This window comes from Oratosquilla oratoria, chromosome 18 (genome assembly GCF_046742065.1).
Source record: "Oratosquilla oratoria isolate Oo_2021 chromosome 18, ASM4674206v1, whole genome shotgun sequence".
In the NCBI taxonomy this organism is placed as follows: Eukaryota; Metazoa; Arthropoda; class Malacostraca; order Stomatopoda; family Squillidae; genus Oratosquilla; species Oratosquilla oratoria.
In genome coordinates, this window is record NC_134794.1 from 60,549,968 (window position 1) to 60,577,718 (window position 27,751).

General features: G+C 42.4%; 1 long non-coding RNA gene across 2 annotated transcripts in view; it reads left to right on the top strand.

Annotated features, from left to right (window-relative positions):
* LOC143035298 (uncharacterized) overlaps positions 1–27,751 on the top strand; it is a 104,647-nt gene that overhangs the window by 42,421 nt on the left and 34,475 nt on the right. Inside the window, exons 2-5 of one of the 2 annotated variants that reach the window (XR_012967311.1) lie at positions 8,796–8,972; positions 9,313–9,504; positions 17,810–17,876; positions 19,368–19,618. This is a non-coding gene — a long non-coding RNA (uncharacterized LOC143035298). Of the gene's footprint in view, positions 1–8,795; positions 8,973–9,312; positions 9,505–17,809; positions 17,877–19,367; positions 19,619–27,751 lie in introns of those variants that run through there. The other variant, XR_012967312.1, reaches the window with a different exon arrangement.

Sequence of the window (27,751 nt, forward strand, 5' to 3'; positions counted from 1 at the left end):
CAGAGGCGAGCAAGGTCATCACATTAAGACAACAGGGCAGAGGCGAGCAAGGTCATCATATTAAGACAACAGGGCAGACACAAGCAAGGTCATCATATTAAGACAACAAGGCAGGACTTGCAGTAATGGATTTAAGTTGGAAAATTTTAGATTTAAGAAGGAAATAGGCAAGAACTGCTTTACCAAGAGAATAGTCAACGAATGGAATAGACTTAGTAACCATGTAGTGAGCGCTGAAACCATCGGTTGTATTAAGAAACGGGTAGACAACTTTATTGATGGGGATGACAGGTGGTCATGGACATGGAACTGCCTAGTGTAGGCCTTATGGTCTCTTGCAGTCTCCTTCATTCTTATGTATCCACCCCCCCCAACCCCACCGCGCGCATATACCAACCCACCAGGAAAAAGGAATATCCTTGATGTTCCTGTCGCCAGGCGATTTTATTCATCATCGTGTCGTCTGAGTGGCAGCGAGAAGACGACGACTCGTGACTCGTTTCTCTACACGTGAGGCTCGTTAATCCCATGTGGCGCCAAGAAGAAACTTCGAGGAAGGAAAGACGCCAGCATTGCAAAGTTGGTCTGACGTCACATTGACGTCATAATCAGGTTGGTCTGACCTTACAATGTCATAATTATGTTGGTCTGCGTATGGTATGACGTCACCAGTGACGTCACTCCCGAAAATGAGCATGACGTAACCGGTGACGTAAATATTTGATCTGACGGCATTGTTTGGATGGTCTGATGTAACGTGAAATAATAAAGCTGGCTTGACGTCACCAGTGGCAGTTAGTCTGACGTTAAATGCGACGCCATTGCAGGACCTTAACCTGACGTTATTAGTGACGTCACTGGTGAAATTTTGTGACGTCACCACTGATGTCACTACAGCAAGTTTGCCTCAAGTCAGTGACCTAATTGGTGACACTGGTCTGACGTCACAAATTACGTCATTACAGGAGGGTTTGACATCTGTGACGTCACTTGATTTTTAATTTGACGTCATTGAATGAAGTCGGTAGGACGTCACAGTGACGTCATAAGAGAATTTTTGTCTGACGTCACCATTTGTCTTTGTAATTCTCGTCATCTTACTGATTTCACAAACTCTACACAAGTGTGTCTGAACCCCACTACTAGATCGTTAGCGATCGTTCTTACATATATACTGTTAGATTGTCGGCAAATGTTTTATTCAGGTAAAAAAAAACCTTTAAAGACATATATGAATCACATTTCTATTTATGTTTGATTTAAGTTATTATCAACATGGGTGTTATAATTACGCAAAAAAAAAAAAAATAATAATAATAATAATAATAATACTCTGCGTTGGATGTTGAAGCTTCTGATTCTGGTCGGAAGTAATTCTCTCCATCTCCTTCTGTCTCGTGCTGCTTCCTGCATCCATTTTGTTTTATCAATTCCTCTTTTGTCCAACTCCGCATCCACACCGTCCATCCACCTCATTCGAGGTCTTCATCCAGTTATTCTACCCATCATAACTCGTTTTGGAATTCTATGGTCCTCCATACGCGCCACATGCTCAGCCCAACTCAACTTTGTTCTATTTATAACATCTGGTATTTTCTCTTGTTTGGTTATTTCTCTCAGCTCATTATTGTGCCGTCTTCTCCACCTATTCTCTTTGTCATCAAAAACTGCTCCGGTAATTCGTCTCAGTATAGTATTCTCAAAAAACAGTATTCTTTGTTCCACTTGTTTTGTCCAGTTCCATGTCTCTCTGGGATATAAAACTATAGGTCGTAGAACTGAAATGTAGATTCTTAATTTTGTATTTCTTGATATACTTCTCTTTTTTAATACTGATACAAGGCTAAAATAACACTCGTCTGCAGAAGCAATTCTTATATTAACTTCCGTCTTTACCTTATTTCTGTTTGTTACTGTCGTGCTCCGATATCCGAAAAACTCTACTTCTTCTGTCCTCTTGTCTTCCAAAACCAAATCCTCTACGTTTCTTTCCTCTCTACTCGTACACAATAGTTTAGTTTTATCGAAATTTGTTTGCAACCCAACATCTGCTCCTGTCTTCCGGCAATTTGATCCACAATATCAGCGTTTCTTAGATTATTATTATTGACCTTAACATTGTCCAGTTCGCACCCTTCCCCTCTGTTTATCATTGTCCTAATTATTTTCTCCATCACCAAGTTAAACAGCACACAAGATAAAACACAGCCTTGCCTCAAGCCATTCTCGATTTCGAAACATTCCGAATATCTTCCATCAATCTTTACTATTGATTTTGTGTTTGTAAGACATTTATTAAACGTACTACCTTGTCCGAAATTCCAAATTCTTTTAATATGTTCCATATACTCAGTGTATATTTACTGTCGTAAGCCTGCTTGAAATCAATAAACAAATGTTATTATATCTTATACTCTCACGCCTTCTCCATCACTTGTTTTATTGTGAAACTATGGCCAATCGTTGACTTTCCACTAAATAAATCCACACTGGTAATCTCCTATTACTTCCTCTGCATATACCTTCAATCTGTTATATAGTACTCTAGCAAGGATCTTCTATCCACTTTGTAACAGTGTAATAGCCCTGTAATTTATATATTCGTTTTTATTACCTTGAAATTGAAACGTCCGGTCAAGGTGGGATGACTGCCCAAACACACAGGGAAAGGCGATACGATGATCATGATAGTTGCAGACACAGCTATGCACTCACACATATTCATATTTCTCTCTTTTTTTCGTGTATGCAAACACCTCGAGTGGCATTTTTATTTCTTCTATTTTTTCCTTTCTTCATTTTTTAAAAACATTTTCCTCTTTCCCCCCCCTTTTTTTCCTTATCGTTTTCTCTTTTACGTAAAGTTCGTGAGCCCTGCAAAGAAAACGGATCATTTTTTACCTCGACACAGTTCCTCACGATCTTGTACGATGACGACACGATGTGTTGTTCCTAATTTCCAAAAAGTTTCGTCCACGTGAGGAAACAACTGTCGCGCTTAACCGAAATTGTTTGCAAATGGCGTTAACTAAGTGTAGACTTCGCGCTCCATGTCACAAGAATGGGGTCAAAGAATTGTGCGCGAGCAGAGGTACCAAGCAGTATCCAGAGTGTGCTCATAGGATCCCGTCTCTTTGCATCATCTCAGCAAACTTTGCCTTAAATGTGTTTATGGTGTTGGCTTAGATTATATTTTCATCCAATTAGTAAAATCAATAAAATAAATAGATAAATAAATAACCCTTCCGTAAAAAATCAATAAAATAAAATAAATAAGAATACATACATACATATACCAAGGCTTTTTCCCCCTTTCAAGGGAGGTAGCCAAAAAGGGAAAGGCATAAAAACACTCCCACCCATTTCATCCCTATATACACTCCACACCCCTCCCACCCTCCCTCTCATCTGAGCACCTCCTGGATGACGGGCCATCCCTGCACCTTGCCCACCGCCCTGGGTCAGAAGCAGTGTCGCAAGACACAGCACATCCACAGCAAGGCCGCTTCATTTAATAAGAATAAATAAAATAATAAAATAAATAAAAAGATATTAAATAAATAAATAAAACAAATTTATAATAATAAACAAATGAAAAATAACAGAAATAAACAAATAAATAAAATAAATTATAATAACATGCTATGTATATATATTTCCTCTCCGTGTGCTGTTGTGGCGTCTCGAGGACCGTTGCCTCAGGCAACTTAATCCCCAGAGCACCATGGGAGACCGCCGCGCCGGTGGAACTCCTGCAGGTGCCCCAAATGCCGACCTCCTCCTCCTCCACTACCTGAGCGATTGCTCCGCCACCTCTTTCCTCAGACGGGGACCACGGGCTCCTCCTGAAGGTCTTGTGAACCGCCTCAGCCGCCTCCAAAGCCTCGAAGAGCTTCGTCAGCTACTAGAGCGTCCGCCGCCGCTCTAACAGCTGCAGACTCTCTTTTCTACTGCCCACTATCAAACACCCTCTGACTATCTACACTATTCCACCTCCTCTCCACAAGGTGTGTCTTACATAAACACCACCGCACGGGCTCAAACAAAGCCCGTGGGAGTGATACTTCACTAAAAAAAAAAAAAAAAAGTATGCCCACCCCTCATCCCCTCCCTCCCTCCATCCTGGACCTACTGATTCCATCTACACTTCCGTAACACATACACAAACACACTACGTCTCGACGTCGTAGTGGCAGCGTTCGCAGCCGCTACTCCAGCGGTCCGAGATCGAATCCCACCCAAAGCCGAAACAATTTCAGTATCACTGCGCTGCGAGCCGGTTCTCCAACTCTCGTGGGTGGGGAGTTGTGTGTGTGTGTAAGATCACAACATTACCCATAGATCGGGCATATATGAGCTCTGAGCTCTTATTCGGAAGGGTAATAGTTGTCGATCACGAGTACAAACACGTGGTCTAAGACCATAGAGAATTACAAACACACTGAATACGCAATAAGCAAATCAATAAACAAAATCAACAAATAGAATTTATTTTTGTGGGTTCCGAAACTTATTCTCTTTTCCACTTTCTTTTTTTCTTCGTCCTGTTTGACACATTTCCACGTATCTTTTAGCCACGTGCATTCACTGAAAACGATCTACATGTATGCCATTTCCTTCATGCTGTTACGTCACACATCCATACCTCCTGTCTATCACTCACCCATCCGCTGGATCTTGAACCTCATGTAGATTCTGGTCCGCCAACAGTAAGCCAATCCATGTCCTTCGGTCCTGTGCTTTTATTTCTTCTGTTTATACACTAACAAATACTTCCTATCAACTCTCCATGATTTCTCTTCTTACTCTCTTTTTTTTTAATAATTATTATTTTTTTTTTACTAATTTTTTTTTTGGGGGAGTGAAGTATCACTCCCACGGGCTTTCTTTTTCCCTCTACAATCTTCACTCGAACAATCTCTCTCCTTTCTTGTATCTGTTATTGAGCCTCTTCTCCCTTCTCCAATCCATCTCTTTATCTACATCTCAACGACCCTAAACAATTTTTTTTTTTATGCATTCACTTTCCAATAAATTCTTTTATCACCACGATTCTAACACACTAAAAACTTTATTTTTTATTTAGCTTCATCCTAGTTATAGTCACAACGTCAATATGTAAACAGCATAAACAGGGTAAATAGATATTTTTTCCTTTATTTTATATCCAAGCTCGCTAGGGAACGATGACAGGTTTTCCTATCCAAGCTCGCTAGGGAACGATGACAGGTTTTCCTATCCAAGCTCGCTAGGGAACGATGACAGGTTTTCATATCCAAGCTCGCTAGGGAACGATGACAGGTTTTCTCCTATCAACACATTTTCCCATTTCCCTTTGTAAGTCTCATGCACATTCATGCATCCACAAAAGCATGCTCATACACACGCGCATGAGCCTCGGAAACTGCATAGGAAAGACTGCCTTTCTCTGTTGGAAACACATCCACGAACAATGGTATTCTCCCTTTGGTATTGCATAATACCCAGCTAGTTACCATTATCCAATCCTTTCCGTATTAAGTTACACTTTCCCATTTTTTTTTAATCTCTGGATGCCGATGGGCCATTTCATTCATCTCCACGTGGCATTCCCTTCAAAATAATGGGATCAGTCGATAAAAAAAAAAAAAAAAAAAAAAAAAAAAAATCCACCCTTTAAATCTTGCCCCACACACATACGGGTGTGCACACCCCAACACACTCATAGACAAGAACACCATAACACAGTCTCACTTTGTCTCGTCAACCTACCTGAAGTTCTTTTGTTCGTTCTGCGACCTTACAACACTCAAGATGGCCACAAGCCCATCCAGGCACGTAGCCACACTACAGTCTTTGATGAAATACGTGAGTACTAAAGAAATACAGAAAAATGGAAAATCTAATAGAGTAGGGTTGTATATGGTTTATCTGATAGGATAGCTATGTAAAAGATCCACAATAAAAATAATTCATTCTAGTTCTCCTATGAAAACGTAACTTGGTTAGTGAATATAAAATTTTAGGCCAAATGCTAAATCAACTGAATAGCATGATAATGAAAAAGGCGTGTGATTGGAAAACTGGCTATAGGAACATCATAACATGTCTCAACAACAAACAACCGTATATGACTCAAGCTATGATCTACAGATTCAAAAGCTGGAAACTGACAAAGGCGATGCAGACAGAGAGAACAATGGAGAGATTTGCCTTGGGAAGGGAAGTGAAGGACTGGAGGTCAAGCAGGGTAAGAGAGCAGACTGGAGATGAAAGCGAAGAAGAAAAAAAATTAAATGGCAGAAATGGACAAACATGTACCAAGAAACGACAATGGGAAGGAGAGCAAGTTGCATATCATCTATGCATCAATGGCCGACCGATTTTTTTTTTGGTCTAAGATTGACATGCGTATTCAGGATACGAATCCTAGAATCCCACAAAAATGAAACTGAAATTAGAAATTAATCATCCATATACCGAGAGCATTTTTCCCCATATAAAGGAGGTAGCCACCCCTCCCACTCCCCTCCACCCCTCCCATCTTAGCCCTACGCAAAGACAATGATACCACAAAGTACATATTCAACTATCTTTGGAAGATATTAACCATATATTTTGTAGGGAACGCAATGACCAAGACAGGTAGCTCGCCACCTCTGAGAGTGGCCAGCCAAGAAGAGGTTCGAATCCTCCTGTCAACACGTGGGGGCAGTAAGGGCGAGGATCAAGCATCACAGGAACTGAACTGTACGTTATCTGAGCGGCCGCAGACTAAGACCTGAAACAGACAAACGACTCTTTGGCGCCACATCGCCAAAGCGTCGGTGTGTGGTGAAGATGTGGTTTTCCATGGGTTTCTATTGTTTAGAAGACAAGCCGCGCACACGCTCGCCACAGACGCTCGTGTGCGCGGCTTGGCTTCTAAACAATGGAAACCTATGGGAAGTCACATCCCCGCCACACTCCGAGGCGGTGATGTGGCGCCACAAAGTCGCTCGTCTGCTCCCTGCCAAAGCGAATGTGATTCACTGACCGGGTATCATCGATCACCATTTGTTCTCTGTGAATCACAAGCTTTCCTCAAAGACCAACGATTGTTTTACATAAACCTATTCACTCGCAGGGAGGTCTAGCCTTTGTGTGAAGTTATTTGTTACGAATAAAAGAGAACGTTTAGTAAAGAATAAAAAAAAAAAAATAACGAATTGTCTGGGCTCGTGGTCTGGTCATAAAAACGCTAAGGCAGAATTACAGGAACAGCGATGGCATGAAGTCACTTGGGATATCGTGCCAGATGACGTCATAGCCCCGAAGTTGCCCCCCTGAGCAGATTGATGTGGGTTCTAGAAAAAGAATAAGTTGACTTAGTACCAATGTATCTATTCGTTTGTTGAGTTATTTATTTCTAACGGAGTGGAAAATCTTTTCCATCGAACGATCCCCTCTATACACTAATGACTGACATCACCGAGTATCATGTTCTCAGTAGATCACAATCGGTCTCTCATCAATCATTACATTTTTCCAATAAATCCCTCAATAAAACGATCACATTTCCAACGTAAAACCTCGATATAACGACCACACTCTCAAACCAAGACCTCGGTATAAGAACCATTCTCTCAACATAAAACTTCGATATATCGACCATACACCCAAACTAAGGCCTCAGTATAAGAACCACACTCCAAACATAACACCTCGATAAAACGACCACACTCGCAACTTAAGACCTCGATTTAACGACCGCACTCCCAACACAAGACCTCGGTATAAGGACCACACTCCCCATACAAGACCTCGCTATATACCGACCACACTGGTCACAACGTGAATCGGTCTTCTCTACGGCAGAAGCAAATCACATTCGACCTCCCGGAAACCACATGACACAATTAATTGCCGTGACGTCATGAAGATGACCCGTGACGTCACGGTTGACCCCGTTTTCTATGAAGCGTTTCGAAATTCGAATAGATTGAATTGGTGACCCTAGTAGTTCGAGTCCCGTGGGCGTCGAGTGACGATGGGTACGTTTGATGAAAGAGTGGTGATAATTTTGGTGATTTCATAATTTGAACCCTTTGGTTACTGACTGAGGTGGGGTGTCACCAAAGTTAATAATTTTGGTGATTTCATAATTTGAACCCTTTGGTTACTGACTGAGGTGGGGTGTCACCAAAGTTAATAAAATCGCCAAATGGGAACAAAGCTGATAGGAAAAGGACCACTAAGTGGGGAAGGGGTGTAGTTGGCTGTTGGTGGTATATGTGGTGGTTGTGTTTATATATATATATATATATATATATATACAGTATATATATATATATGTGTGTATATATATATATATATATATATATATATATATATACTGTATATATATATACATATATATATAAACATATATATATCATATATATACATATATATATTATATATATTATATATATTACACGGTTTTATTAATCGGAGAAAAATATTTTTGTGTATTATCGTTTGTTGATTTTCATCAAATGGAACAAAAATTCAAACGAGTTTTTTTTCTCAAAATTTACTTTTACAACCTGCCCTTCTTGTGTGTGTATGCGCGTTGAAATATACTGAACAATGAGATATACGCTCTGCACAGTTCTGATATACCCTGTGCCACTTTCACATGACCGCAATTATGCATTCCTAAATAGGGCAGCGGTTTGCGCTAGATATTAGGTTACCCTGCACAGGCAGCAGTGGAGAGAAATGCCAGACATATACAATAAATAAATAAGCAAACAAATAAAATAAAAATTGCTTAACTGTTTTCACACTTCAAGGTCGATCATGAGCTAGTCCCTGCTTGCTTGGCTTGCTTGCATGCATTGCTTGCACTGTTGAACGACGCAGCCCTCCAGGCAGGCCGGACGGAGTGTTTGTGCGCGCGCGAACAGACTCAACCGAAGAGGGCGCTGGCGGAGGAGACGCAGCCGCGAAGTCTTTGAATTCTTTTCGAAGTGAGTAGCAAGTGAGAGTGAGACTATGGGATGGAGTGTATAATATCTGTATTAATTCTGTTCATAATTATTAACACTTTCCCGATAAAGAAAAGTCACTCGTGAATAAATAAACAGATAAATAGATCAATAAAATAAATACTAATTCAACTTTGTGCGGACTTTCGTCATAAATATTGCAAAATAAATGAAAGAACTTCAGGAATGGCGGTCGAGGTCTTTCACAGACCTCGAGGCCACGCTGAAGTCACACCCTCTTCTGACTAAAGTCGTTTGGCGCCAACCTGCGCGTCACATGGAGTTCCTCAGGTTCCTCTTACTTCGATGTCACCTCCTACAGGCAATACACCCGAAGAAGGCGACGAAGACTTCGGTCGTCTGCGAAAGTCATCGTGTCCAGCTTCGCGCACGGAACCCTACTTCGAGGGGGAGATCCTCCTTCAGGCAAGGAGGACCCTTCGTCAGGAGTGGAGTGCCCTTCGAGGAGGACCTACCATAAGCAAGGATGTGGTCGTCGGGTATTCAGTCTAAGGTAAGACCTGAAGACTTTTGTTACCAGTGATGTCTCAAGATTTGTCTCAAACACTTAGACAAGTCTGAATGTCGTGTGTGTGTGTCTGTATGAACACTATAAAATGTGTTACACGTACAAGAAAAAAAAAAAGGAAGTTAATACTCCAAAATTATAAATGACCTGTGCAAAGAAGGACTATCCACATTAAAATAGGTACAAAACAGAGAGCTCAAAGAAACTAATCAATAAAAGGCAGTAATCAAAGAAAAGGAAGAGAAACATGGATCACATAGAGTATACTATCCGGAAAGGTAAAAGTATTAAACAGGCCGAGCGCAGACTATGTTCAGGGAGGTAGCAGATGATATATTTAAAATGTGGAAGTGGAGAGATTACCAAATGCAGAGATATAATTGTAAAAATAATAGAAAGTTAAATATCACACTCGAGTCAGTAAATTCATCTATAAGTCTATGCGCAAACAGAGACGCAGGCGATATAGCACAGAAAAAAGGCAGGTTTCTTCTTGATGAATTCAAGTACATTTTGAACTTCTTTATCAAGCGAAATGCTGAGGTAGTGCATCTAGAAGCATTTCAAGTGAGAGTTCAAACTGTACTTCACTTCACCAAGGGGAAGTTTTCTGCCTTTGTTCTGTGCTGTGTCGGTTTGCACTTAGGCTTAGTAGTGTACCAGAAGTTACAAATGAAGTAGTGCTCACCCTAAAAAATACATATAACTCGCGCGGTAGTGTAACTTATGGAATGGTTTGGCACTGGACTCAAAATGGCTGACTGGTATTGTTATATAGGTGGTTATGTTATTACTAGTATATTTCCTGTGGTCTTCATTCTTACAACTTTTCATACCCAGAGATCATGATGTCATCCATTTTTCACAATTCACATAAAAATGAAAATATGTATTGTCTGCATCGCGGCATTCATGTGACGTGAGGCAAAAGGTATTGGTAGAGCTTTCATAAATCGAAGCCGGGTTGTTAAGAAACCGAAAAGATCGGAGGAATTTATCGAAAGGAATTTGGAACAATCAACAGACACTGCCTTCTGCATCGCAGCTCCTGGGGGAGGCCCTGCTGCCCTCTGGCTAGAGGAGGGTTCTCCATGTCATGGCAAAATGGTCAGTCGACCAGTTTATGTGTCGATTTCAAACTCGCAGGCTGCGACTCAAGTGCCTGATATAAAATAACTCTGCCATGGACGAGTGACGTCAATGATGAAAATTCCTTCGAGAAGAGGCTGAAGAATTCAAAACTTCAAAGTTTCTTCAAGAAGAGGAAGATGATTTTGTCCATTAAGTTGTCTGCAATGAGTGACCTTAACGTTCAGGATCGCCTTTACTTTTTGGGAAATTTTCTTCAAGAAGACGCAGAATAATTCAAAATTTCAAAATTTATTCAAGAAAAGACAGAACAATTCAAGACTAAAATCTCTTCAAGAGGAGGCCGAAGGATTCAAAACCAAAATTTCTTCAAGAAGCGTATGAAAACTGTCTACTAAGTTGTCTGCAACGTTAAAGATCGCCTTTGCTTTTTGGAAAAAAAAAAAAAAAAAAAAAGAGGAGCTTGAAGAAATTTCTTCAAGAAGAGGTTGAAGAATTCAAGACTTAAAAATTTCTTGAAGAAGAGGTTGAAGAATTCAAGACTTCAAAATTTCTTCAAGAAGAGGTTGAAGAATTCAAGACTTCAAAATTTCTTCAAGAAGAGGTTGAAGAATTCACGGTTTCAAAATTTCTTCAAGAAGAGGTTGAAGAATTCAAGACTTCACAATTTCTTCAAGAGGCTGAAGAACTCGTCCACTTTGTCTACGTCTACTCAAGATGACCAACTTCGCAGGAGGATTGGGTACGGCAGCAACTCCTGACGAAGTCAGTGACAGGAAGGCAGAGTGGATCGAGAAAGAGTATAGAACTCCAGCATGTGTGATCCACAAACTTTTTTTGAACCTTCATAGGGGAATTTATAATCAAATTGAAGGAGCAATGACAGTCTCCTTTTCACTCTATATTTTTCCTTTTTCTATGGGAACAAAAGAGTGCTTAAGTTACCTAAACCTCCAATACATTTTCGCTAAATTAGAGACATTTTTGTTTATAAAATTGACGAAATAAAGATGAGTTGGAAACCTATTTGCAGAAGCTTACCAACACCTTTGAGCTTCTCTTCATCTGAGCATTGTTTTTTTTTTATATCCAATTGGAAGAATTAGTAAAATAGATATTTATCGGGGTGGAGAGAGAAGTCCACCCCTGGACTGAATAAAGCCACCTGACGTCAGCCAGAAGGAATATAAAAGTCGTCCATAGGGAAGGGGGGGGGAAGGTTAGTTTCCCCCGACCCAAACCCCCCAGCCACGCAGTTCCAACAATGCCTTTAGGATTAATTACAACACGTATATATATATAAATATATATATATATATATATATATATATATATATATATATATATATATATATATATATATATATATATATATATATATATATGTGTGTGTGTATATAAAGATAGAAATAGATCAATAAATGAATAAACTTAAATAAAAAATTGAGATATATTTAGATGCAAAACCAGAGTGGTGAACTGTTTCTGGGGTAAAGGAAATTACATAAAAAAATCCTTTGTGAAGTTAAACTTAAGTAGAATGTTCTGATGGTAAACAGGGTTTTAAGTATTTTTATAAGAGGATACTCCATCTCTCCAACTTGTAATTCAAATCTATTCTAACATTTACCAATTCCTTGGAGAGCGAAGTTTTTCAATGAAAAAAAAACAAAGAAAAAAAGAAAAAAAGAAAAAAAAAAAAACAGCATGTCTGTTTTTGGCAAAATGATCTAGCCGCTGACGGTGATTTGGTAACAGTCCATGAGAACCTGATTGGCTGAGAGTGGTGACGTCACGGCAACAGAGACGAACGATTGGCCGCTCGCGAAGCGAGCAGCGCCGCAGCCCAAGCGCCTATGGCAAAGTAATGGCGGCGAAGCCGGAGCTTATAAAGAAGATAAAAATATATAAATAAAATAAATAAGCAAATAAAACAAATATATAAACAATAAACAAAACAAATATTTAAATAAACCGACCGACACCAAACAGAATAGAAAATAATATAATTCTAAATACTCTACACTCGTTGCACTGTAGAATTCTTATTCTGGCTGTAAAAAAAAATGGAGTTTTTAAACAAAGATGGCGGATGTTTTCAATCTTTTTTTAACAAAGATGGCGGTTTTTTTTTTAACAAGTATTCATTGCCTCAAGTCAATGAATGATTAGGCTTTCCACTACGCGATTAACTTTCAAAGGTGTCAGGGTCCTTTTAAGCTGAATAAAATCTCCTGGACTGAGAAAAATAAGAAAACTCACATGGAAAAAAAAAAAAAATGAAGAAAAAGGAGGGGAAAAAAAAAAAGAGAAACAATAAAAAACAGAGGTAGAGGAAAAGGATGACAAAATTAAAAAAGGGGAAAAAAGAGGGAAAAAGAGGGAAAAAGAGAGAAAAAAAAGAGGAAGAAGAAGACCTGCCAGGAGGGTCCTCTTCATCTCCCTCCTCCTCTTGCCAGGAATCCTCACACTCCTCCTTCTCCTCCTGCCAGGAGGGTCCTCTTTATCTTCCTCCTCCTGCCAGGAGGGTCCTCTTTATCTTCCTCCTCCTGCCAGGAGGGTCCTCTTTATCTTCTTCCTCCTCCTCCTCCTCCATCCAGGAGTCCTCTCCCTCCTCCTCCTTCTCCTCCTGCCAGGAGGGTCCTCTTCCTCCTCCTCCTCCTGCCAGGAGTCCTCTCCCTCCTCCTCCTCCTGCCAGGAGGGTCCTCTTCCTCCTCCTCCTCCTCCATCCAGGAGTCCTCTCCCTCCTCCTCCTTCTCCTCCTGCCAGGAGGGTCCTCTTCCTCCTCCTCCTCCTGCCAGGAGTCCTCTCCCTCCTCCTCCTCCTGCCAGGAGGGTCCTCTTTATCTCCCTCCTCCTCCTGCCAGGAGGGTCCTCTTCCTCCTCCTCCTGCTAGGAGTCCTCTCCCTCCTCCTGTCAGGAGGGTCCTCTTCCTCCTCCTCCTCCTGCTAGGAGTCCTCTCCCTCCTCCTCCTCCTGCCAGGAGGTTCCTCTTTATCTTCCTCCTCCTCCTGCCAGGAGTCCTCTTCTTCCTACTCCTGCCAGGAGGGTCCTCTTCCTCCTCCTCCTGCTAGGAGTCCTCTCCCTCCTCCTCCTCCTGCCAGGAGGGTCCTCTTCATCTTCCTCCTCCTCCTCCTGCCAGAAGGGTCCTCTCCCTCCTCCTCCTCCTGCCAGGAGGGTCCTCTTCATCTTCCTCCTCCTCCTGCCAGGAGAGTCCTCTTCTTCCTCCTCCTGCCAGGAGGGTCCTCTCCCTCCTCCTCCTCTTCCTCCTCCTGCCAGGTGGGTCCTCTTCATTCTACGGCGTTGCCCTCCCCCGGCCCATTGACCTCGGGGTCTAATGACGCGGAAACGACCGAAGAGGAGGAGGAGGAGGAAGAGGAGGAGGAGGAGGAGGAGGAGGAGCAGGACCGATACTCGAGCCATCGGCAGCGATCCACTCGTTGGGTAATTGCCGTTACGTCCTTTGGGTTCGTTTGATTTTTGCCGGAAACAATGACGGGCCGAGTTGATGGAGGCGACTGTGGGCACACGTAAGCAGTGACGTCAGCAGAATTACGTGCTGTCCGTTACGCGGGACAATTCGGTTACATGCTAACGGGGTGATGACGTACGCACACACACACGCGCACATACACAATAAAGACTTAAGTATTTACACACGCACACATACACGCGCGCGCACACGCACACACACACACACACACACACACAAGTAAGACGCACTCACACGCGCGCGCGCACACACATACACACACACACTCTCGGTGGCGCGGTTGGTAGAGTCCCTGACTGTCACTACGGCGGTCCGGTTTCGAATCCTGCCCTGGGCTGAAATAATTTCAGTATACTGCGCTTCGAGTCGTTACTCCAACTCTCGTGGGCGGGGAGTTGGTTGTGCTTGTGCGCGTAAGGTCACAGCATTACCCATAGATCGGTCATACGAGATCTGAGCTCTCTTCCGGAAGGGAAATAGCTGTCGATCACGAGTCCAGCACGTGATCCAAAGACCAAGGTGAATACACACACTAGGTATGTCCCACGAACGTTGCTCCTTTCCGGTACGCTACAATAAGGTAATGTCAATGAGGTAAACACACACACACACACACGACTCGGTGACGCGGATGGTAGAGTTGCCGACTGTCATTACGGCGGTCTGGGTTCGAATCCTGCCCAGGGCTGAAATAGTTTCAGTATCACTGCGCTTGGAGTCGTTACTCCAACTCTCGTGGGCGGGGAGTTGGGTGTGTGTGTGCGTGTAAGGTCACAGCATTACCCATAGATCGGTCATACGAGCTCTGAGCTCTCTTCCGGGAGGGAAATAGCTGTCGATCACGAGTCCAACCCGTGATCCAAAGACCAAAGGTGAATCACACACACACACACACACACACACACTCCACCGAAGAGTTTGTTTGCTTCCTTCGGCAGGAGGTTCCTCGCCAGCACTCCTCCTCCTCCTCCTCCTCTTCCTCCTCCTCCAGAGCGTCACGGAAGAAAACAGTGACCGCCATTTGTCAGTTTCCTTCAAGGGAGGTGGAGGAGGAGAAGTAAGGAAATGGGAAAACTCGTGAAGTAAAAGGAGGAAGATGAAGGAGGAGGAGGAGGAGGAGGAGGAGGAAGAGGAGGAGGAGGAGGAAACGTAAAGATTGGGAGTGATAGAAATGATTTGAGGAGTAGGAAGATGAAGAGGAGGAAGATGTGAAGGAGAACATGGGGAAGGAAAAGGAGGAGGAGGAGGAGGAGGAGCAGAAGAGATGGAAGAGAGGAGGAGGAGGAGGAGGAGGAGAAAGAGGTGGAGTGGAGTGGAGTGGGGTCAGGCTTCGCAGTGGAGGAAGAGAAGATGTGCATCAAGGGGAGGAGGAAAAGGATTATGATTATGGATGGGGGGAAGAGAAGAGAACATGACTAAGGGATGAAAGGATGGCAAAGAGGACGAAGATGAGGAGGAGGAGGAGGAGAGAGGTGAGGAGGAGGAGGAGGTGGGAGGGGAGGGGGAGGATGTTGTCATGGCAACAAAAGTGAGTGGAGGAGACAGGAAGTCGAAAGGTCAACAGAGAAGTGCAGCGAGAGAAAGAGGAGGAAGAGGAGGGGATGATGAAGAAAAACAAGAGGCAATGGATGGTGATGGTGATGATGATGAGGAGGAGGAAGAGGAGGAGGGTGGTGATGAGGAGGAGGAGGAGGAAGGTGGTGGTGATGATGATGATGATGAGGAGGAGGAGGAGGAGGGTGATGATGATGATGATGAGGAGGAGGGTGGTGATGATGATGATGAGGAGGAAGGTGGTGGTGATGATGATGATGATGATGATGAGGAGGAGGAGGAGGAGGAAGAGGAGGGTGGTGGTGATGATGATGAGGAGGAGGGTGGTGGTGATGATGATGAGGAGGGTGGTGGTGATGATGAGGAGGAGGAGGAGGGTGGTGGTGATGAGGAGGAGAAGAAGGGTGGTGGTGGTGGTGATGAGGAGGAGGAGGAGGAGAAGGGTGGTGGTGGTGATGATGATGAGGAGGAGGAGAAGGGTGGTGGTGGTGATGATGATGATGAGGAGGAGGAGAAGGGTGGTGGTGGTGATGATGATGAGGAGGAGGAGGAGGAGAAGGGTGGTGGTGGTGATGATGATGAGGAGGAGGAGGAGAGGGTGGTGGTGATGATGTTGATGAGGAGGAGGGTGGTGGTGATGATGATGATGATGAGGAGGAGGAGGGTGGTGATGATGATGAGGAGGAGGGTGGTGATGGTGATGATGATGATGATAAGGAGGAGGAGAGTGATGGTGGTGGTGATGATGATGAGGAGGAGGAGGAGGGTGGTTGTGGTGATGGTGATGATGAGGAGGAGGAGGAGGGTGGAGGTGGTGGTGATGATGATGAGGAGGAGGAGGAGGGTGGAGGTGGTGATGATGATGATGAGGAGGAGGAGGGTGGTGGTGGTGATGATGATGATGATGAGGAGGAAAGGGAGGAGGAGAAGGGTGGTGGTGGTGATGATGATGATGATGATGAGGAGGAGGAGGGTGGTGGTGATGATGATGCTGATGATGAAGAAGAGGAAGGGGTGATGAGAATAAAGAGCAGCAGCAGCAGGAGGGAAGATGAAAAGGGAGAGAAAAAGTAGAATGAGGAGAGAGAGAGAGAGAGAGAGAGAGAGAGAGAGAGAGAGAGAGAGAGAGAGAGAGAGAAAGGAGACAGAAGATGAGGACGTGGAAGAGGAGGAGGAAGAGGAGGAGGAGGAAGAGGAGGAGGAGGAGGAGGAGGAGGTGTGTGAAGGTGCGTGACGAGGCAACCCTTTGGAAGTGTACATTCACTGTCAATATTTCACAAATTTTCAATAGCAGCAATAACAAGAAAAAACAATAATAAGGATAACAACAATAAATACCGCTACTAATAACGATGATAATAATAATAACATTCTTGGACTGAAACTAACCCGTCGACTACCTCTGACGAGTTTTTACTCTATGGATGCCGCGCCTCCTGCAGAATTCATTTTGAAAAAAAAAAAAAAAAAAAAAAAAAAAAAAACCTTTCCGTCAAACGATTCTGTTCGATCCAGCGGAGCCCCCCACCCCCACCCCGAAAATGACGAGTGAAAAGGAGAACTTTCAAGATTCATTTAGATAAACACCTAATCAATATGCTGTAATACCTGCCATTTATTCTATTTAATTTATCATTGTTTATCTATTATCTATTACTACTTATGTTTATTTTTCATCATTTATTTATTATATATTATCATTATTTATCGGTTTATCATTATTATTATTCATCAGTTTGTTTATTAATAATTATTTATTAATTTCATTTATCTTTTTTTATCCGGCCTAGTTATGGACCAAAAGGTCTCCTGCCGGCATGCTTTTCCTTTGCAATCCTTTCTAAATTGCCTAATGTGTAACTTAGTGAAGAATAACAATCTAATGAGGGCCACAGTGGAAATAAGCTTACATGCTTTTTAGTGTTATCCTCGGCAATTGCAATTATCATTCGAACTATGTGTTCTTGTCATTATCTGCACTTCATGTATATTGATTCTTTGCCAAAGAAATTTATTATCATTATTATTTATATATTACCTAAAAGGAAAAGGAGCACCTGGTACGGGAGGGGTTACTGTTGTAGTTGTTTTTCTAATAGTACTTTAATTACATTTCCCCACATTTTGGGTAATCTCGTCCTTTAATATCTTTGCAGACCAAGTCTACAATGAATAAAATCGTCTGGTTTGGGTAGATGAGAAGAATGGGGGAGGAAAGACGAAGTAAGAAGAAAGAAATTAAGAAGAGTGTGGAAGACTTGGTGGTGGGTGGAGTGCACTTGAAGGGAAGACCGCGAATGAGATGGACAGATGGTCTGAAGGGAGGGAGTGGGGGGCTGTGCTTGGGAAAAAGAGGAATGTTTGTCGAGCAGGGAAGGGAGAAGGCAAAGGAGAGGTATGAGAGGAGAATGGTTGTGTATACTGTGCACTGATGCGGCCCGGAAGAATTTCCCCTAAGAACATAAGAATGAAAGAGACTGCAAGAGACCATAAGGCCTACACTAGGCAGCTCCGTATCCATCACCACCTGTCATCCCCATCCATAAAGTTGTCTAATCGTTTCTTAAAACAACTGATAACTCCAGCGCTTACTACATGGTTACTAAGTTTATTCCATTCGTCGACCACCCTATTAGTAAACCAATTCTTGCCTATTTCCTTTTTAAATCTAAATTTGTCCAGTTTATAACCATTACTGCGAGTCCTGCCCTGTTGTTTTAATATGATGACCTTGTTTGCATCACCCTTGTTAAAGCCTTTGATCCATTTGAACACCTCTATTAGATCACCCCGCACTCTGCGTCTTTCCAGAGAGTGTAAGTTAAGGTGCCTAAGCCTCTCTTCGTAAGGGAAATTTCTAGGATGAAAAGGTAGGGTCGCTATGTAAATGAAGTAACTGGGGCTTTTGTGGACGTGCTGCTCCTTGCTGCATTGCTTCTGACCGAGGCAGTGGGCGGGAGGTAGGGATGGCCCTTTGTCCACAAGGAGCTAAGACGAGAGGGACAACAAATGGGTGGATGGAAGGAGGGTAGTCTCATGCTTTGGGTTTGCTTCCTCCTCCTTTATAATGAGAGAAAAAGCCACTGGTAGCCAGATAGATAGTCAGGCAACTAGTACTAAGTTGGAGGAAGACGAGGAGGATGAGGAGAAGGAGAAAGAGGGGGGGGAGAAGGGAGAAAGAGGAGAGGAATTAGGAGCAGGAGAAAAAATAGAAGAAGAATTGGGGACAGGAGAATGAGAAGGATGATAAGGAGAAGGAAGAGGAGGAGGAGGAGGGGAAGGAGGAAGGGAAGGAGAAGGGGAAGAAGGGGAAGGAAGAGGAGAAAGAAGGGAAGAGGGAAGAAAGGAGTTATGAAAGGAAGAAAGATAATTAGGAAAATGTGAATGAGAAAGGGGAGGAGAATGGGGAGGGGGAGGAGGAGGAGGAGGAGGGGGAGGAGGAGGAGGAAGAAGGGGGGGGGCTCTGGGGAGCGTTTCTTGTGTCCTCCTTCCCTCCCTCCTCCTCCAAACGAATCACTCAAACCCCAACGGTCATCACGCACGGTGGAATGGGGGGTGGGTGGGGTGAGGGAGTTATTCCTCCTTCCCAGCTGCCGTCGGGTGATTTAAATCATTACAATACCCTCCATCTCTCCCTTCCTCCCACCTCCATCGTTGGCGATGGAAGTGTATGTATACTTCACTTTATTTACTTATTATTTATTTATTTTTTAGGTTTGTGGAATCGTCACACGACTGGAGTTCGCCTTGCGGGCGGGTGACCTCATAAAAAATAAATAAGAAATAAATAAATAAGATAAAACAAAATAAAATAAATAAAAATAAAAATAAATGAAAATAAATTAATATATAAATATATATGTATGTATGTATATACATATAATAAATAAACAAACGAACAAAAATAATAATATACACATATTACAGTATATCTATTCTGGTGGCCGCCGGGTGGTTTTATTCATCTCTGTGTCACCCCTTCATCTTGGTGGATCTCTTTCTAAGAATCTTATTCTGGTTGCCGTCAAGCGATTCTATTCAGCTCAAAAGAATAATCGTAGCGAAGGATACTTCTTCCTATTGTAAAAATTTAGCATAAGCGAAAACCCCGAGACGCTGGCGACACAGGCAACGCGACACAGACCAAAGGCAGATTTCCAGTTGCTGAATTGAAGGACAGTTTGAACTAGTCTCTCTCTTTCACTTGAAATGCTTCTAGATGTACTACTGTACCTTAGCATTTCAAGAGAGAAAATGTTCAAACTGTACTTCAATTCAGCAACAGGAAGCTTGCTTTAGTATTGTATTGTAGGATAAAAACAGAAACCCGACCCAGAAATACGGGTCGCAGAGATAAGATATGTGTGAAGGAACAAGTCATATCACAAGTGATGACACATTAAGGTAACAGACAAATAAGGACGACGCAGAACTCAGTTTACCAAAAGCAGAAGTTAGAATAGAATTAATTATAAAGTACAAGAGATATCAGATAAACTAACCAGAAATAAACTATCATACGTTGATCATATTATGATAAACTCATTGGTGACAACGTAGAAGGTACAAAGTCAGTTAGAAAGATGAAAGAATAGAAGAACATATAGAAATGGGTAACTCAATGAGTTTACTTAATCTTAGGACAGGCAGGAAAGAGTGACAGAAAGAGAGACAGAAAGAGAAGGTCAGAGAGAGAGTTTGGGTGTTGGACCTGGGGCTACAGAAACTTTAGAACTAACTTACGTGACTAAATTATATTCCTACAAGAACGTGTCTGAGTGTGTTTACAGTTGTGTTTGAACTCGTATTGCATTTACTCCGAAGTGTTTGAAAAACTTGTTATGTTGGAAATGTACAGAAAACGGAACAAAATATTTGACAAGCCACACTATCTTGCAAACATTTGCTCTGCCGCGTCGCTTGCGTCGCAGTTTGAGCTTCGACTTTAAACCAAGAATCTCCACCCAATATTCAGGAGAGACATATTTGAAACGCAGACAATTCTGAATAACCAAAGCATTTTCTCCTTTCGAATACTGGAAGGTTCTCAATTTTAGACAATATTCCCAATTGTGAGAATGATCTGTACTGTCATTTCTAGCAATCAAGCTTTTATGAACTTAACAAGAAACAGCTTAGCTCAGAACTGTCACCTTTACCTTACGTGTTAGAATACGAGATAACGCATTAGTACCAGTAATTCATCGCGGGAGTGGTGACCATCCACATAATAAAAACTTATGGCGTCATCCTGAATAAAAGAACACAAGTCTCAAACGAGGAATGATATAAATTAATTCATTACACGAAAAGGAACTTAACCTTTTCAATAAGAGCCAAATTCTCGCTGGCAGCATCAGATGCCTGATGTACGATGATTCGATTATCCATCACAATACTCGCATTGTAAAATGTAAAGTTACAACTGTATTACTTGGTCTCTTTCACTCTGAATATTAATAACCACAGAAAATATCATCAGACCAGTTCACATTATATGGGGGTCACCCAGATACAACTACAAAATAAATATAATCAATACGCCGACGCAGGCATCCTCATATACACATTAGCGCGCCATGACGCCTACGTACGTAGGTGTCGTACTGAATGGGTTAACATCTGCCACCAATTTATTATTTTTCCAATTCAATAAGAAACCTCCATATTTTCCACGAGTCTAGGATGTGTACTGGAGAAGGGACACTTTTGGGTTTTCGGGGGTTCTGCAAAAGATTTTCGAGCGATAAGGAAGATGATGACGACACTGACGACGATGATACCAAAGGCACCACTAAGAACGCCAAAATATAATGTTAGCAGTTTTCTATTCATTAAAAAGCAAAAATATTCGCTATTCTCTTCTTTACCACGCAAACCTATTCATAATAAAGGCCGTAGGCCTGGGCGCAAACCGAGCACCGCCGAAGGCCAAGCACCCTCGGTATTGCTGGGGCGGCGAAGACGGTGCTTGTAAAAAATATATATATATATATATATATAAATAAAAAATGAATAAAACAAATAAAATAAAATAATAAAAATAAACAAATAAAATATAAAACACACACACACACACACACACACACACACACACACACACACATATATATATATATTAAAAATATAGATAAATCAGAAAACACTTTTTGTTGTCCATGGACTATATAAAATTTCATAAGTACCATTTGTTTCATTTTCATAAAAGAGCACTTCTGATTGGTTTAGACGTGATGGAATTTTTTGTGAATTGTCATATTTCATGTATGTGTATTTCCATGTATTAGGATTTTAACCATATTATTGAAATATATAATTTAGATGTACAAAAAGAAACGATGTATTTACTTTCAGTTGTAGTGAAAAGTAACAAAAATAACTTCAGTAAAAATAAGTAAAATAAGGTATTTTGTACATAAAAATACAGCAGTACAACGGTACTTGACTAGTGATTTTGGATTTTATATTTTGCATCTATCGAAATTATTTGATTGACATCGTCGTCACTGGCGTTTCTGTTCAGGTATTACAACGACGAAAGTCTATCAAGGATACGTACCAGCTTAACCACTAGCTACAAGTGGGCTTGGTTCTTCGTAAAATTGAGATTAGGACGGCAGTTAGCAGTCGACTCAAATCCTGCGGGAGTTAGATTAACCCCGAGGTTGAAGAATTTTAGTCTCAGTAGCGTAGTTGGTAGAAGCATAGACCTGCCACCGCGCAAGTCCTGGGTTCGAGCCCGGGGACAACTGTCGGAATTATTTGATTGACATCGTCGTCATTGGCGATTCTATCCAATATATATATATATATATATATATATATATATATATATATATGTATGTATGTACACATACGAGTATATAATTTGGTGAGTGCGACGGAGGAATGTGTCGTCACGCTACGATAGACCGAGGACGAGATCGCATTTTTTTTTTTAACCAATCAATGCATCGAAGAAAAGTAGAGCAATCGCTATTGAAGGTGTTTATTTGTTATTTACATTATTATAGTTTTAATTTATTATTAATATGTTTTTTTTTTTTTTTTTTTTTTTTTTTGCATCCGACCTAGATATGGATCAAAAGGTCTCCTGTCGGCATGCTCCGCCTTTGTAATCCTTTGTAATTATGCGAGTTCCGACCTAAGACGAAAATCGGTTTACAACGTGGCGTAGGAACGGAATTTCGTCGTAATTCGGGGACCTCCTGACGCTGTAAATGACGATCGAAGTTGTTTTAGTCTGTTGGTATAAATAAATCAGTGAATGCATTCGGTTGGCATAATGGCTTTGACCAAACACTGCCTGGTAACACTGCGATTAACATCAACCATTAATTATCACTGGGATTAGCATATGCAGAAAATATGCAGCTCTGCACGATAATGCACGTATTAAGCATGATCTCAAAATGTATTAGGGCATCAAAAGGGGCAGCGAGGGAGCTCATTCGAAAAATAACATTACAATGAAATTTATTTTTAGTATACATAGAGGAAAAATATATACATATACACACATACGCACATATACATCACATGGCTTCATTATTTGAAGCAAAATCATCCTATCTTTATTAACTTTCATTCAACCGGCACCTCATTAGCAGAACTCCAACGGCTACAAAACAGCAAACATGCATCTATTTATGTAAGAAACAACTAAATTTTAATTATAATCTGCAACTATACCCCCCAAAATAAATAAATAAATAAATAAAAAATAAATAGGCGTTCCATTATTTCTGTTTGTTCGACTTGAATATTTGGTTACATGCATTTTATCATGCACTCGAAACCTGCCATGCACGTCATACAGAGCCATTGACGTCATAGCAGGTGGTGGGGGGGAGGGGGCGACACCGCTCTACATCAAAAATGAATTTTTATCAATGTAAATATCATAATTAATATTCCATCCCTGACGCCATCTTTTAGGCGCCTCTTTCCTCGTTACCATTTGCACAATTAGTATATATATATTTTTAATTATCATCATATTACTATCGATCTTTACTATCATTACCAATATCAATATTATTACAAGTATTTCTGTTCTCATTATCAGTAATACAATAATTTAATGTTGTTATTATCACCACCATCCTCATTATTATCATTGTTTTATCATTAGGATCAGTTAATCACATTATTTTCTATACACTTGAGATATTTTTTGTCAGATTAGAAAAAAATACACAAAATACATCACAAGTTTCTTCCCCATCACATTTGAGCGAATAGTAAAACACCCACACCCATCACCCTTTCCCCCTTCCCATCTTAGCTCCCCGTGGATGCCGGGTCATCCCCGTATCCCGCCCACTACCCGGGCCAGAAGCAATGCAGCAAGACAGAGTACATCCAAAGCAAGGCCGTCGCTTCACTTAATCGGCTACGAACCCCCCTCTCCGTCCCCTCATGCGGAAAATTGAGAAGACGGGGAGGAACTCACTCAGGGGCAGCGTTAAAATATTATTCACACGTAACCGTTCCCCCACTATCACCCGCGCCCTCCCTTCGTGCTGCATCAAAGTATCACCCATATACACCCATTCCCCCCACTCGCCCCTATCTCCTGCCTTCTTTCCATGTTCAAAAGTAATCCCCCTTTTACTTAAAGCCCCTTTCACCCCATCCTCAGTCTTCTCCTCAAGTTCACCCCACACCCCTCTGCCATCCACACTTCTTTTGCTAATCTTTCTTCACTCATTCTTTCCACGTGTCCAAACCCTGTCAGTGCATTTTCACCAGACCTATCTGCTATCTACTTTTCCACCTCTCGCTCTCCTCCTCACCTCTTCGTTTCTCACTTTATCCAACCTTCTAACCCCTACCAAACCTCTCAGACACACCCAGAGTCATTTAAATTTCTCCTTCCTGTCTCTCTCAATCTCCAAGTCTCCGCCCCCCCCCATACAGTATCGTCGTCGTCACAATCACATCCTTTATAATATATTTGCACCCATTCCCAGATGCCTATTTCCCATGGCACTTTTTAATCCCCGAACACAATCTACAACTTCCGCCTCCACTTCCAACTCGCTGCCATCCTCTCCTCTCGTGCACCTCACTTTGACCAACATTTGCCTTCAACTTCCTTCTTTCGCAAACCTTCCCAAAATCCGTCACTGCCTTAATCCCTCCTCTGGCCCTGCCACAAGCAGTGTCGTCCGCAAACAACGACTGGCTCACCCCCAACTTCTCTCCCTTTTCTTTAACCACCTCCAGTCCCCTGCCCATTACCGTCGCGTTTACCTCCCGTACCACCACATCCATCTACACAAAACTGAACAGCCATGGCGACATGACACAGCCCTGACGCATCCTCACCTTTACCTCAAACCACTCATTCTCTCCAGGTCGAATTACAACACAGGGTCTAATGCTTCCTCAAAAAATCTTGACTGCCCTTAACAGCTTTCCTCCAATCCAATATATCTGCAACACCTCCCTCAGTGTCTTCCTGTATACTCTGCTATAAGCCTTCTCCAAAAGGTAATGATTACAAATAATAATAATAATAATAATAATAATACATACATATACCAAGGCTTTTCCCCCCTTACCAGGGGGGTAGCCAAAAAGGACAAGGCACTCCACACCCCTCCACCCTCCCTCCCATCTTAGCACCTCCTAGATGACGGGTCATCCTTGCACCCTGTCCACTGCCCTGGGTCAGAAGCAGTGTCGCAGGACACAGCACATCCACAGCAAGGCCGCTTCATTAAATCGGTGACCCCCCTCTCCGTCCCCCCATATAAAGGAGAGGACGGGGAGAAATCCCTTCGGGCTGCGTCAAAAATTTTTGCTCACACACACTACCTCACCCCCATTCCCCCGTCCAATCCACCTCATGCATCACAACATTTTCCATATACAACCATTCTCCATTCACCCCTGTCTTCTGTCCTCTCCCGTCCTTCCTCAACAGACATTCCCCTCTTCCCCAAAGCCCCCTTCACCCCATCCATCCATCTCATCCTAGGACGTCCCCTCATGTTCACTCCCTCCACATCTGCCTTCCATACCTCCTTTACTAGTTTTTCTTCACTCATTCTTTCCATGTGTCCAAACCATCCTAATACTCTTTCATCCATCCTATCTCCCAGCTCCCTTTCCACCCCTGTTCTCCTCCTCACTTCCTCATTTCTCACTCTATCTAGCCTAGTAACCCCCATCATACTTCTCAGACACTTCATCTCAAACACATTCAAGTTCCTTCTCTCTTCCTCTCTCATGTTCCATGTTTCTGCTCCATACAGTGCTGTTGGCACAATCACTCCTTCATACAGTCTCTTCTTAGCATCCATTCCCAGATTCCTATTCCTCATTACACTTTTTAATCCACCAAGGCATTTACTCGCTTCTCTCAATCTACATTCTACCTCCACTTTCACTCCACCCTTTCCTCCCACATTTGCACCCAAATATCTAAAACTATCCACTTCCTCCAGTTGCTCTCCCTTAATGCTCACTTCCAGATTACTGCCACTTTCACCTCTTGTACATCTCATCACCTTACTTTTCCCCACATTTATCTTCAGCTTTCTTCTATCACACACTCTCCCAAACTCTGTCACCAACTTCCTCAATCCCTCCTCCGATCCTGCCACAAGCGCAGTGTCGTCCGCAAACAACAGATGGCTCACCTCCCACTTTTCTCCATTTTCCTTAACCATCTCCAATCCCTGACCCACTACCCTTGCATTTACCTCTCGCACCACCCCATCCATGTATAAGTTGAACAGCCAGGGTGACATAACGCATCCCTGACGAAGTCCCACCTTTACCTCAAACCACTCACTCTCTCCATTTCTAATCCTGACACAAGCTCTACTACTCTCATAAAAACTCTTGACAGCTCCCAGAAGCTTTCCTCCTATCCCGTATATCCGCATAACCTCCCACAGTGCCTTTCTGTCTACCCTGTCGTAAGCCTTTTCCAGATCCATAAAGGCCCAGAAAACATCCTTCCCCTTACCTATAGCTTTCTCACATATCTGTCTTACCACAAAAATCTGACCTACACAACCTCTACCTGTCCTAAACCCACACTGTCCCTCGCCAATTACTCCCTCTGTTCCTCCTCTAATCCTCTTAATCAAGACCCTCCCATAAGCCTTCCCAACTACACTTAACAAGCTAATCCCTCTGAAACTACTACATTCACACTTGTCCCCCTTTCCCTTGTAAAGTGGAACTATACACGCACTCCTCCAGTCCTCTGGCACTCTACCTTCTCTCCAGCAAACATTAAATAACCTCACCAACCAGTCCACCATCACTATACCTCCTTTTTTAAGACATTCTGCATGGCATCCATCCAGACCAGGTGCCTTACCTGCTTTCATCATCTTAACTGCTGCCTTCACTTCATCCTTCCTTATTTATCCTCCATTTTCCTCACTCATCACTCTCATTTTCTTAGCATTTCCCACTGCAGCTATCTTTCCCTCCCTATCCTCCTTCACATTAAGCAACTCCCTAAAATATTCTGCCCATCTTCCCCTTACTGCCTTCTCCTCCATTATCATCTCTCCATCTGCACCTTTTACCTTTTCTTCTCTACTTGATTCGCCTCCTCTTCCTCTCTTAATTTCTTTCCAAAACATCTTTTTATTACTTTCAAAATTTTCTGTCATACTCTTACCCCATTTTACATCTGCTCTCCTCTTTGCCTCCTTTACCTTTTTCATTACTTCTCTTTTCTTTTCCCTGTAAGTCTCATATGACTCCCTCGTCCTACTTTGTAATCAATCTGTGAAAGCTCGCTTCTTCTCTTCTACAACCTTCTTCATTTCCTCATCCCACCATTCACTACCCTTCCTTCTATTTCCTCCTGACCTTCTTGTTCCACACACCATCCTTGCACACTTTGTGACTCCCTCCTTGAACCATCCCCATTCCTCCTCCACACCTACCTCCACTCTAGCCTTCACTCCCTCCCACTCCTCCTTCAGCTTCCTCTTGTACTCCTTCTCCTTTTCCTCTTCGTTTAGAGAGTTCACTCTAAGCACCTCCCTACCTTTTGTCCCTTTCCTCTTCCTCCATCTGTCCTCCACTCTCAACTTACCTTCCACCAGAAAATGATCTGA